The following is a 14,680-nucleotide window of genomic DNA, read 5'->3' on the forward strand; positions in this document are numbered from 1 at the left end:
ATTTATAATTGAGAGTTGCAGATCAATCTATATGATGAAGATAGGTCCTAATAAGATTTTTTTCCCCTCATTTCCTTTTTGCAGAGAGATCCCTGAAAGCCCATTATCTTTAATAGGAAAATTGTATTTATTATCCTTTAAAGGTTTGGAAGGATGAGAGCTTGAAGGGGAAATTGAGAAGAAGATGAGATTAGGAAAAGATTTCATGCAGGCAAAGAAAGATATATAAAATAAACCACAGTATGGGCTTTGCATATGCAAATGAAACATCTGACCTATTTCCTGAAGGCTTCATTCTTCTGAGCTTTGCCAGTAATGATTTTATCGATAAATTCATTCTTTCTCCCTGACAAAACTACCCTTTGCTATGTACTCAGAATGCAAAGAGTGAACTATTGGGTGCCTGTGGTAAGAATAGGAGTTCAAAAACCACTGTGGGCTATAGACCAAATCTACCCACTGACTGCTTTATAAATAAAGTTTTATTAGCACATAGTTGTGTTCATTCATTTGCCAATTGTCTGTAGCTGATTTCATGTTGCAAAGGCAAAGTTAAGTACTTACAACAGAGACAACTGAAAAAAAAAAGGGAGAACCTAAAAGTTGAGACTAATGTCTTATTTGGCAGACAAAACTGAAGACTTAAGCCCAGCATGCAGCCTCTCAGATACCTCTAAAAAGTAAGGGAGGAGCCAGGATATGTAGAAGATTTTGCAACACAATACTGACTTAAAAAAGATGTACAACTTGAGAGTTTCCAGTTAAGTTTTATTTGGGGCAAAATGAGGACTGCAACCTGGGAGGCAGCATCTCAGATAGCTCTGAGAGACTTCTCCAAAGTGGCAGTGGGGGAAGGTCAATATATAAGGTTTTGGTGAAGGGGGAGTTCAATACCATTAAGCACTCATTTTACAAAAGGGTTTTTTGTTAGTCATGAGGCTCTGATATCGTCATGAAGGGATTTAATTCATCTCTAGATATGAGGGGATGTAAGGATTGAGATAATTAAATCTGTTCTTAAAAACATTCAAAGGAGAAAAGGAAAGATATACTCATCTGAATGCAGAGTTCCAAAGAATAGCAAGGAGAAACAAGAAAGCCTTCCTCAGTGATCAGTGCAAGAAAATAGAGGGAAACAATAGGATGGGAAAGACTAGAGATCTCTTCAAAAAAATTAGAGATATCAAGGGGACATTTCATGCAAAGATGGGCACAATAAAGGACAGAAATGGTATGGACCTAACAGAAGCAGAAGATATTAAGAAGAGGTGGCAAGAACACACAGAAGAATTATACAAAAAAGATCTTCACAACCCAGATAATCAGGATCATATGATCACTCACCTAGAGCTAGACATCCTGGAATGCAAAGTCAAGTGGGCCTTAGGAAGCACAACTAGGAACAAAGCTAGTGGAGGTGATGGAATTCCAGCTGAGCTATTTCAAATCCTGAAAGATGATGCTGTGAAGGTGCTGCACTCAACATGCCAGCAAATTTGGAAAACTCAGCAGTGGCCGCAGGACAGGAAAAGGCCAGTTTCATTCTAATCCCAAAGAAAGGCAATGCCAAAGGATGAGCAAACTACCCCACAATTGCACTCATCTCACACGCTAGTAAAGTAATGCTCAAAATTCTCCAAGCCAGGCTTCAACAGTACATGAACCATGAACTTCCAGATGTTCAATCTGGATTTAGAAAAGGCAGAGGAACCAGAGATCAAATTGCCAACATCTGCTGGATCATCAAAAAAGCAAGAGAGTTCCAGAAAAACATCTATTTCTGCTTTGTTGACTATGCCAAAGCCTTTGACTATGTGGACCACAACAAACTGTGGAAAATTCTGAAAGAGATGGGAATACCAGACCACCTGACTGCCTCTTGAAAATCTGTATGCAACAGTTAAAACCAGACATGGAACAACAGACTGTTTCCAAATAGGAAAAGGAGTACTTCAAGGCTGTATACTGTCACCCTGCTTATTTAACTTACATGCAGAGTACATCATGAGAAACGCTGGGCTGGAAGAAGCACAAGCTGGAATCAAGATTGCTGGGAGAAATATCAATAACCTCAGATACGCAGATGACACCACCCTTATGGCAGAAAGCGAAGAAGAACTAAAGAACCTCTTGATGAAAGTGAAAGAGGAGAGTGAAAAAGTTGGCTTAAAGCTCAACATTCAGAAAACTAAGATCATGGCATCCGGTCCCATCACTTCATGGCAAATAGATGGGGAAACAGTGGAAACACTGACAGACTTCATTTTTGGGGGCTCCAAAATCAGTGCAGATGGGGACTACAGCTATGAAATTAAAAGACACTTGCTCCTTGGAAGAAAAGTTATAACCACCTAGACAGCATATTAAAAAGCAGAGACATTACTTTGCCAACAAAGTTCCCCCTAGTCAAAGCTATGGTTTTTCCAGTAGTCGTGTATGGTTGTGAGAATTGGACCATAAAGAAAGCTGAGCGCCAAAGAATTGATGCTTTTGAACTGTGGTGTTGGAGAAGACTCTTGAGAGTCCCTTGGACTGCAAGGAGATCCAAACAGTCCATCCTGAAGGAAATCAGTCCTGAATATTCATTGGAAGGACTGCTGCTGAAGCTGCAACTCCAATACTTTGGCTACCTGATGGGAAGAACTGACCCATTTGAAAAGACCCTGATGCTGGGTAAGATTGAAGGTGGGGGAAGGAGATGACAGAGGATGAGATTATTGGATGGCATCACCGACTCAGTGGACATGGGTTTGAGTAAACTCTGGGAGCTGGCGATGGACGGGGAAGCTGGTGTGCTGCAGTCCATGGGGTGGCAAAGAGTTGGACACGACTGAGTGACTGAACTGAACTGAACTGAAAAACATTCAACTGTCTAAAGCCCTGTCTGACCAGATTCCCTGGAGCACAGAGTGCCTCACTCCACCCTGAACTCCCTCAGGGGTTGTTGAAAGTCAACAGCTATAGCAGCAAGGGGTTCAGTCTCTATATATGCATACTAAAAGCATAGATAAGAAATAGTCAGTGCAGTTAAGGAATTCATCAGGTTGAAGGAGAAAAATTATACCTGCACACTTAGATAAGACAAGGGAGTAAAATGACAGCTAGCAGAGATGCAGAAAGGGACTGTTGCAGAAAAGAAAGAAATTGCTTCCAACTAAGATAGAGGACTAACACCAGGGATAAAGATTTTACTTTTTTTTTTTTTTTTTTTTCAAACAAAGAAGGCTTAAGACCTAGGTAAACAAAGAAACAAACAAAACCCAAAGGATCGGACACTGTTACTTGTGCTTTAAGTTCAGTTTGTTGATCCTTACATACTTCCAAGGAAAGCAGGATAAAGAATAATTAAAACCAAGGAAAAGCAATTTTGGACATTCACCAATTCATTCACTGATTTACCCATCAGTATTTGAGTGCCCTCTCTTCCAGACACTGTACTATGTGCTGGAAACAGATGATAAACATGGTAGAGAAGATTCCTTCCCCCGAGAGCTTATATTTATTTATTTTTCAATGAAGGATAATTGCTTCACAGAGTTGTGTTGGTTTCTGCTATACAACAACGCAAACCAGGCATAAGTATATATGTGTTGTTCTTTCAGCCACTAAGTCGTGTCCAACTCTTTGTGTCTCCAGGGACTATAGCCTGCCAGGCTCCTTTGTCCATGGGATTACCCAGTCAAGAATACTGGAATGGGTTGCCATTTCCTTCTCCAGAGGATCTTTCCAACTCAGGGGTCAAACCTGGCAGGTGGATTGTTTACCACTGAGCTATCAGGAAAGCCCAAGTGTATATTTATATTCCCTTCCTTTTGAGCCTCCTTCTCTGTGTAGGTATTATACACACCCTTAGCTCAGCAGACTGGCAAGGATTTCCATATGAATCCAGTGGGAGTGATCTCTGGTGGCCTTGGCCTGAAACAGCCTTTCCTGCAGTGGCTTGAAGTGGGGCTTGGTTTCCCAGCCAGAGATTGAGCCTGGGTCAGGGTGGCAGAGCACTGAATCCTAACCACTAGACCAGTGGTCATTGACAAGGACCCTGGCCCTTTGGCTTTGCAGAAAAGAAAAGAATTTCCACAAAGACAGGAAGTGGTGAAACAAGTAAAGTATTTTTTAGGAGGTATAAGAGTACAATACACGTGGAGAAACACATGGGCATACTCAGAGGGAGAGTCCCTGAGTTACACCCTTGTGGCAGTTTGAATTACTTTTACAGGGCATTTCTTCCAGATTTCCTTTAGCTGATCCTTTTAATTTGCCTGGTTCACAGACCATATGTGGTATATCTCAGGATCCTCCTATGTGTGTGAACACATCCCTTAGCCAAGGTGGATTCTACCAAAAAGACATCTGGTAGAACATCCCTTGGTATCACTTCCCTTGGCACCACTTCCCTTGAACCTCCAAGGAACCTTTCTGTGCATGTGTGGTCAGGGAGGTTTCCTGACTTGGAGAATGAGAAATATGTGCTCTGGGCAGGGCCCAGTCTCCTCTCTTAACTGTCTTGCTATTCTCTCCTTGGAATTTGGTCCACAGGGAATGACTCTCCAGTCTCTTTACCCTGGGTGGCGATGGGTGGAAGGTAGGGGGATTGGAGGGTGGGAGACACCTATCTCCTGCTTTAGAGGCTTTCCTGAAAGTCAGTCAGTCATGTCCGACTCTTTGTGACCCCATTGACTGTAGTCTGGCAGGCTACTCTGTCCATGGGGATTCACCAGGCCAGAAGACTGGAGTGAGTAGCTGTCCCCTTCTCCAGGGGATCTTTCCAATCCAGGGATCGAACCCAGGTCCCCCACATTGCAGGAGGATTCTTTTCTGTCTGAGCCATCAGGGAAGTGCTAGAAGCTTTAGAGGGATCTTCAGATCAAGGCACAAGGAGAATATATAATAGTGTTGATGGTCAGGAAAGCTGAAGATGGGTTCAGGATTCTTCATCTTTAAAGCGGAGGTGATAAGAGAAACTGTCATAAGATTGTTATAAGGGCTAAAAGAAGGCATCTTTGCAAAGTGCTTAGAATGGTGAGTGCCTGCCATATAGTGAGTGATCTGTGGAGTTTATTAATAGGAGAACCAACCAGTTTGCTTGTTCTCTGAAACTGCCCACATTTTGGTTATTTTATTTTTATCTTTTGGGACCTTTCTGATGGGACAAGTGAGCAAATCTGAGAGAGCTGTTTGGTCTTTATATTTTTAAGTGAAAGTACTTGAGGGTTAGAAAATCAAGCTAGCATGAAGTTATAATTGAATTAGCATTCTCTGCTTTTGCTACTTCATTGGGAATAATTCACTCCATGTAAGCAAGACTGCTGCTTTTAAAGTTCTCAAAATGTTTTCTTGGGAAATATGCAATTTTCCATTGAAACATGAAAAATAGCAAAACCAAATTATAATTATCAATGTCATCTAACATGTACTAAATGGCTCCTATACATGAGTCATAGATGTTGATTTCAAATAATTATTAACTCTTTTTATTGCTTGTAGGAATTCCATAAAGCTAATGTTTGCATCCCCAATTTTCAAATGAGAAGGCACAGGTGTTCAGATAGCTAATATAGTGTTCAGATAGCTAATAGTTCCAAGTCTTGTGTAAGGAATAACATAAAACAAGGAGTCCTTCCTAGAAAAATTTGACTCCAAATTGTGTGGCCTTTCTCTTATGTGTAGTGGTTTCAAGGACATATGAACTGAAAAGCTATCATTTGGAAAACCTAACATGTTTTCTTTCAAAAATAGGGTGTTAGTAAGTCAAACAATATTTTTCCATGATTTATCATCATATAAGCATTACATATTTACTTTAAAATTTTTGAAAAATTCAGAGAACTATGAAGAACTATGAAGTTCTTCTAAGAAGAACTACAAAGAACTATTGAAGAATATATCTCAGCCAAAATCCTATGCACTGGAAATATCCATTACTAATATGTATTAATATAGTTTTAAACCTTTTCTTTTTATACAGACGCACAAACTTCTAAATGGCTTATTACTTTTTTATACCTTAATTCAAAATTTTAAGTTTAATATTATTGAGTTTTATGTATAACTATTTAAAAATTATTTTAATATCTGCATAGTATATTTGTATCTATAGTATAAACATGTAACCAGATGCTTTGAATGCTTTCAATAATATTTTAAATTAAATTTTGGTGTGGTCTTTGACCTTCTGATTGCTACATTTTACAATAAATACTTAGAATGATTGGCTTAAAAGATAAAAATATTTTAAGATTACTGATCTGTACAGATAAATCACCTTCTAGAAAGACAACAATTAAATCAATGCCAATTTTTCTAATCCTCTATTTAAACACAGAAAAATCTATAGAGTTTTGCCACCTTGATCCTTAAGAATTTTATTAATTTTCAGGTTATGCTTGGTACTGAATTGAACAATACAAAAAATATCTAGGACTGCATGCCACTCACTTTCTAAAAGTGTTTAATCCAAGATGCTGCTGCTAAGTCGCTTCAGTTGTGTCCGACTCTGTGCCACCCCATAGACGGCAGCCCACCAGGATCCCCCGTCCCTGGGATTCTCCAGGCAGGAACACTGGAGTGTGTTGCCATTTCCTTCTCCAATGCGTGAAAGTGAAAGTGAAGTAGTTCAGTTGTGTCCGATTCTTAGCGACCCATGAACTGTAGCCTACCAGGCTCCTCCATCCATGGAATTTTCCAGGCAGGACTACTGGAGTGAGGTGCCATTGCCTTCTCCGTTAATTCAAGATAGAGTCATACAATTAAGAAATATTTGCTTAGTACCTATCATTTCCAAAAAGAAGCTGAAAATGTTAAAGGTAGATGCTGAAGGGAAAAATGGTAGGTTTTTAGGTTTTGAATGTGTATGTGTGTGTGCATCTTGGAGGAGGGTAATGATATAAACCATTCCCAGGGATTTCCTAAAAGCTTTTAAAATCTGTGGATATGACAAACATTCAAAATATATTGGTATTTCAGCAGTAGAATAGTAGCCAGTATTTTGGGGGGGGAAGAAGGAGAGGATAGTTCATTTCCTAAAACACAGAAGCTAATTTCAAAGCAATGTTTCACAATTTTATGCTTCATTAAGTTAATACTTAGACCTAGGAAGTAGATAATCATGTTCTGGATAATGTAACCATGATACCCCAGCCAGAACTGATGATATTAGAGGTGGCCCTTGGACTTCATGACACCCAAAATGGGCAAGCAGAGAAGACCAGAGAGTAATTCAGTCATCCTGATGATTGAGCCAAAACAACTAAAGGCCCAAAACATGCCCTTACGGAGGAACTGATGAGCTTGCTTCATGCAGAGGCCTTGGAAAGTTCTTGAACTGTATTCTAGTATTTATATAGTTCAGGCCTATTTGGGGTTTGGTTCTTTTTCTGAGGATAAGTTTAAGGTTTTATTTGTGTTTCTTTGAGATCTAGATTATGGTAAATTTCCATTATTTGGAATGGTATTACCTCCATTATTTGACGTGGCCTGAGTACACCTCTATTTCTTGTTATAAAAGTGAAATAATAAAGCAAAATGATTTCTAAAGGTTTGAAATAGCAAGCTTTTCCATAATCCATGTGCCATCAATAATAATCAGGAAAAAGTAACAAAGAAACAGAGATACAGCAACTAAGCATAAAGAAGATAAAAATATTGTTCTTATTCTATAAAGCTAACAGTCTTCCTGGAAAGATAGAGGTCATATGTCAAAATCTTTTCAATTTAAAAATTATGAAAATTAATATTATAGTACATCTTCTAGCCTCTGCCAGTCTAGTTCCTGAGAACCAAGTAGAGATATGACAACAGAAAAAAAAAAGCCCAAACCCACATATATATACATACATACATACACACACACACATATATATATATAGGACTATAAATCTTTCCGTTATCTGTGAGCAGAAAATGGCTCTATGAAAGGGATTGCAAGAGACAATGATCCCACTTGAAATTAAGACAGCAATTAAGCACCAAAATAATGATGACAATTGAGAAGAAAATGTTCTGTAGTGGAAAATTCTCAGTAATTCAATTTGTATTGGTATAAATAATCTTTCCCAACTTTCTTTTGAATGATATACAGTCTCTTAATGGCCATGTTGTCTGTGGGAGAAAAATTAATGCTTTGTTCATTGAAGAGGTTCAAACAAGAAAGGATCATCTTCCTTGGATGAGAGTGCAAAAATACTTCAATATTGATATATTTAAGAGATTTTTCACCATATTTCTTTGAAATATACTAGGATGTCTCATGAAAGACAAATACTTTACTCTGCCAGCAAAATGTTTTAAAACTTTAACTATTAATAATCTGACAAATGTTAGTACCCGAAACCACTCAATCTTTTAATATAAAAAATGCATGTCAAAAATTAAAATTAGAGCTGATTTTAGAGTTAAGCTTTTATTAATCAGGATGCATTAAACAAAATTTTATTAATTTAATAAATTGCTTTATTCTGATATAAAAATAGTGAACATATATAATCACACATACAGATGCACACATACAAATATCTGGAAAGTAATTCAAGATACTACCAGATTACCAAATGATTAGTGGAGATGTCTGATTCTTATATCGAATTCAACACACATTAAAAATAGTATGCTGATATTAGCAAAAATTCCTAATGAAAATGATTGTCTTTAAAAAAACAATAAAATCACTTAAGATTCAAATTAAAATTTTGGTGTTATCACTCAGTTAATCTCCAAGATGTTTAAGGAAAGAAGCTGAAGTTAAAACTGTTGCTTGATTCTACAACTGACAAGGGCTTAATTTCCTAAATATACAAACAGTTTATACAACTCAATAATAACAACAACAACAAAAACTAGCCAATCAAAAAAAGTGAGCAGAAGACTTAAACAGATTTTTCTACAAAGAAGACGTACAGATGGCTAACAGGCACATGAAAAGATGTTCAGTATCATTAATTATTAGAGAAATGCAAGTCAAAAGTACGATGAGATATCACTGGTCAGAATGACCAACATTAAAAAGTCTACAAATAATAAATGCTGGAAAGGGAGTGGAGAAAAAGGAAACCTCCTACACTGTTGGTGGGAATGTAAATTGGTATAGCCACTATGGAAAACAGTATGGAAGTTCCTTAAAAAAAAAAAAAAAAATAGAGTTTCCATATAATACAACAGTCCCACTCCTGGGCATATATCTGGACAAAACTATAATTTGAAAAGATACACACACTCCTATGTTCAGAGCAGTGCTATTTACAATAAACAGCCAAGACATGGAAACAACCAAAATATCCATCAGCAGATAAATGAATAAAGAAGATGCTGTATACATATATTATATGTTTATATATATATATAATGGAATACACATATATAAGGGAATACATATATTATGTATGTATATATATATATGTATATATATATAATGGAATGCTACTCAATCATAAAAATAGTGGAATAATATCATTTGCAGCAATATGAATGGACCTAGAGATTATCATACTGAGGGAAGTAAGTCATTAGCAGAAAAACAAATACCATATGATATCACATATGTTGAATCTAAAATATGACACAAAGGAACTTATCTATGAAACAGAAACAGATGTACGGACAGAGAGAACAGATTTATGATTGCCAAGGCAGAGGGGTAAGGGGTAAGGGAGGGATGTATTTGGGATTAACAAATGCCAACTAGTGTGTGTATGTGTGTGTTTATAACTGAATCACTGACTACTGTATGCCAGAAACTAAAATAACATTGTAAATCAACAATACTTCAATAAAATAAAAATTTTAAAAAAACAGCTCCTTGTAATTGTACGACAAAGTATGTTTCACATAAGAACCAATGTTTTGGTTATGTGTGATGATGAAGAGATTTTCTTTGATGTAAGCAGTAAATATATGAAGATATGGAACCAGAATGAATCCTGGTAACACAATGGGTTATCGCCTCTTAACCTTCCACACCTAAATAAACGCAGGACAACAATCCTGACATCCTAAATTGTCTTTCCTCATCCAACTGAACTTTATCTGTACACCAAACTCTACAGAGAAAACAGGACTTGGGAAAATATACAATGTATACAAGTAGGACTATGGACCACACCTCAGTTACGCAGCCATTTCAGCTAACTGGGATATTCTTCCTCTTGAGCATTCTGATTAAGCAATATCTTACTGAATAAAAATTAAATTGTAATCTTGATTATATTCCAAACTGGCTTAATCTTCTATATTTGAAAGGTAATCGTATAAAGTGGATCATGTATAAGGTGTCTGAAAATTATAGTATTTTAGAAGTGTGAGGTTCCACTAGTTAGGGAAGGCTGATAAGTAGCATTATTAATCCCATTTTATAGGAGAGCTAATATACTGTATTGAAGAGACTTGCAGAAAATAACAGTTACCATGTTTATTCAAATATAAGGCACATCAAAAAACGCAAAAACATAATAATCATCACCTGTCAGCTGAGAAGCAGAAGAGAGGTTGCAAAAGAACCATTGCTGGCCTAGGCTTATGTTAATGAGCCATGCCTGGAGGGCTCATGCAATCATCAATACAGTTAATTTTCCTTATAGAACCACAGACAACTATATCTTAACTTATTTTTATATTCTTAACTTTTCACTAAGATCTCTTTTTAAAAAAATCATTAGGAGACTACATTGCAAGGAAAAGTTATTGCATATGAAGTAGGCAGCAAGCCTCATGCTGAGCAGAGCAGTTACAGGCAGTAGAAATTGCTTGACCCTTCAGAGTAAGTCTGAGAATTCTCACAGACCATTTTATGATTGATCCATGTGTCGTAAAAGACTATCACTTAGGCATAAACCATCTATTTGCCAAAAGCATCTTGCTGCTATTCTGGAAAAGCTGTTTAAACTTTTAGAAAGATATAATTTAATCAAAGAAAATAAGTGAAAGTAAGGTTAAGCAAATAGAAAATGAAGATGAAAGTCTATTATTGTTACTTTACACCATCAATTCTAAAGGGCTGAACAAGTTAGGATCTTGAGTTTGGGGAATAAAAGAAGATTTCCCCTATGAAGCTTTACTGAAAATAAAAGGAAAGCCTATGTAATGAGTGTCATAATAAGTGAGCTAAAAAAGTGTTTTTTTCCCTACCACTACCTTCTCTTTCCCAAAGATATTATAAAATTCATGGTAAATTTCACATTAACTGGAAATTTAGAATTAAAGAAAATAGTGATTTATGACAAAAATTGAACTAAGAATTCAGAGCTATATCTTTGCAGCAACATGGATGGATTTAGAGATTGTCGTAGTGAGTGAAGGACATCAGACAGAGAAAGACGAACATCATATGACACCACTTAGAGACAGAATCTCAAAAATGGTACAATGAACTTATTTAGAAAACAGAAGTAGAGTCACAGGGGTAGGAGAAAAACCTATGTTTACCAGGGGGAAAAGGGAGGAAAGAGAGATAAATTGAAAAATTAGGATTGACTTACACACATTACTATCTGTAAGATAGATAACTAATAAAGACCTATTGTATAACACAGGAAACTCTATTTGGTCCTTGAAACTCCAATACTTTGGCCACCTCATGCGAAGAGTTGACTCATTGGAAAAGACCCTGATGCTGGGAGGGATCAGGGGCAGGAGGAGAAGGGGACGACAGAGGATGAGATGGCTGGATGGCATCACCGACTCGATGGGCATGAGTTTGAGTAAACTCTGGGAGTTGGTGATGGACAGGGAGGCCTGGCGTGCTGCGATTCATGGGGTCGCAAAGAGTCAGACACGACTGAGCGACTGAACTGAACTGAACTGAATGACTCATAGTGTACTGTTCTCTTTACTTCCTTGGTGGCTCGGAAGGTAAAGAATCTGCCGGCCATGAAGGAGACACAGGTTTAATCCCTGGGTTGGGAAGATCCTCTGGAGAAGGATATGGTTACCCACTCCAGTATTCTTGCCTGGAGAATCCCATGAACAGAGGAGCCTGGTGGGCTATACAGCTCACTGGGTTGCAAAAGAGTTGGATGTATACAATATAACAACATAATACAACATAAAGACTTCCCTTGTTCAGTCAGAGTCATGTCTGACTCTTTCCAACCCCATGAGCTACAGCACGCCAGTCTTCCTTGTCCTTCACTATTTCCTGAAGTTACTCAAACTCCTGTCCATTGAGTCGGTGATGCCATCCAACCATCTCATCCTCTGTCGCTCCCTTCTCCTCTTGCCCTCAGTCTTTCCCAGCATCAGGGTCTTTTCCAATGAGTTGACTCTTCGCATCAGGTGGCCAAAGTATTTGGAGCTCAGCTTCAGCATCAGTAGGAAACAAATCTTAGAGTGTGTATATGTACACAAATAACTGATTCACTATGTTGTCCAGCAGAAAGTACACAGCACTGTGGATCAATTATACTCCAATAAAATTTTTAAAACAAGTAATAAAATTAAAAAGGAGCCCACAATTCCACAGGAAAATGAAAGCCAGTAGTTTTCATATATTAAAGTCTAAGCGGAAGTGTTACTCACCCAGTCATGCCCCACTGTTTGTAACCCCATGGACTGTAGCCCACCAGGCCCTTCTATCCATGGGATTTTAAGCTTGCATCAAAATAGTATCACTACCTCTTGATTTTCCTTTTGCTGTTCACATTGTATACATCTCCATTCCTTCAGTGTCCAACGTGGTAGCCACTAGTCACGTGGAACTATACATTTAAATTAAATGAAAGTAAAATTTCAGTTCCTCAGCTGCACTAGCTGCATTTGAAGTGTGCAATTAGCCTGTGTGGCTAGAAGCTACTGTATTAGACGAGATAAGACAGTTTCATCATCACAGAAACTTTTACTGGATGGGGCTGCAGTTCAGTTAAAATCTCTTCCAGGATTCTTGGATGCTATTTAAAATGAATATTGAGGAAATTGATCTTGCCTCAGGTTGTAATCAGTAAATGTAGATATTTGCATACTGAATGTGTAAGGTGAGCCAGTCATAGAATTTTATAGCTCTGAGGACCCTGGGAGGTAATTTGCTATAACTCCTCTTATTTTACTGTTGTGGAAACTGAAGTGTAAAGAGCTCAAGTGTTTGGTGTAATGTCACCTAGGATTTTGTGAGAAGGTTAGGCATCAGTGTTGGTAGTGACACACTTCCACAAATTTTGAAATAAAGCATATAAAATGAAACCTTGCCCTGAAATTAGGTCATGTTCCCGTGTGAGCAGACCCAACCTGGCTAATGTGTCCCCTAGAGACCAAATTCAGAATTCCAGTCTGAGAGCTATTGATTTATTATTTTCATCCAGTCGTTCTAACTACTCCAGCATTTGGTTCATTCAATCAAGAATGCCCTCTAAATAAGGTGTGGTGGTTGTTCAGTCACTAAGGCATGTTGGACTCTTTGCGACCCCATGGACTACAGCACGCAAGGCCTCCCTTTCCTTCACCATCTCCCACAGTTTGCTCAAACTCATGTCCATTAAGTCCGTGATGCCAACCAACCATCTCATCCTGTTGTTCCCTTCTCCTTCCGCCTTCAATCTTTCCCAGCATCAGGATCTTTTCCAATGAGTTGGCTCTTCACATCAGGTGGCCAAAGTATAGGAGCTTCAGCTTTAGCATCAGTCCTTCCAATGAATAATCAGGGTTGATTTCCTTTAGGATTGACTGATTTGATCTCCTTGATGTCCAAGGGACTCTTAGAGTCTTTTTCAGCACCACAATTCAAAAGCATTCATTCTTTGGCACTCAGTCTTCCTTATGGTCCAACTCTCACATCTGTACATGACTACTGGAAAAGCCATAGCTTTGACTATACAGACCTACTTTATTCAGCTTTAGCCAAACACTTTATTTTGTGAAGTGTCTTTTTAGACTTATTTCTGGTTTGGGTTGAGGATTACAGAAGGAAAGGTAATGGTGAAAGAGACAACAAAATTCCAGCCTAGCTATTGCTTCTATACATGTTTCCCCATTCAGCTTGATACTGCAATGTCAGGCAATTTTGCATTTAAATCTCACATTAACATTTACTAGCATCATGATGCTTAGTAGGTTTGGGCTGCTATAACAAAGTACCACAGTCTGAATGGCTTATAAGTAACAGCCTCACAGTCTGGGAGGTTGAAAATCTGAAATCAAGGTGCTGGCATGATCAGGTGAGGAATCTCTTCCTGGTCACAGACTTATTGCATCTTCATATGGTGGAAGGGGCTAGGGAGTTCTGTAGAATCTTTTTTAGACCACTAATCTCATTCAAGAGGTCTCCTCCCTTACGACCTAGGAACCTCCTAAAGGCCCTACTTGCTCTTACCGTCACTTTTGAAGAGTAGCAGTTCAGCACGTGGCTTTTGGCAAGGGGCATGGACATTCAGACCATAGCAATGACCTTGCACAAGATTAGGCATATCCATTCCTACGCCTGCTTGCTCCGTTACTGCATTAGACTCTCCTGTCCTTGCTCCTGCTAAGTCACACTGTCCACATTCACTGCTTCTCCAGTGTCTTTAACCAGGGCACAGGTGAATAGGTGTATACATAGGTGGAGACCTCGTCCAATCAGGAAGCAGACCCATAGGTGGGCCTATGACATAGGGCTTGCATGACCTAGTTCATAAGAATAATAACACGTATTATGCTTATATTATTATTATTATGGTATTTTGAAATTTTCAATCAGGATGGTAAGAGACGAGATCAGTTAGTA

Source organism: Dama dama, chromosome 33 (genome assembly GCF_033118175.1).
Source record: "Dama dama isolate Ldn47 chromosome 33, ASM3311817v1, whole genome shotgun sequence".
Taxonomy (NCBI): domain Eukaryota; kingdom Metazoa; phylum Chordata; class Mammalia; order Artiodactyla; family Cervidae; genus Dama; species Dama dama.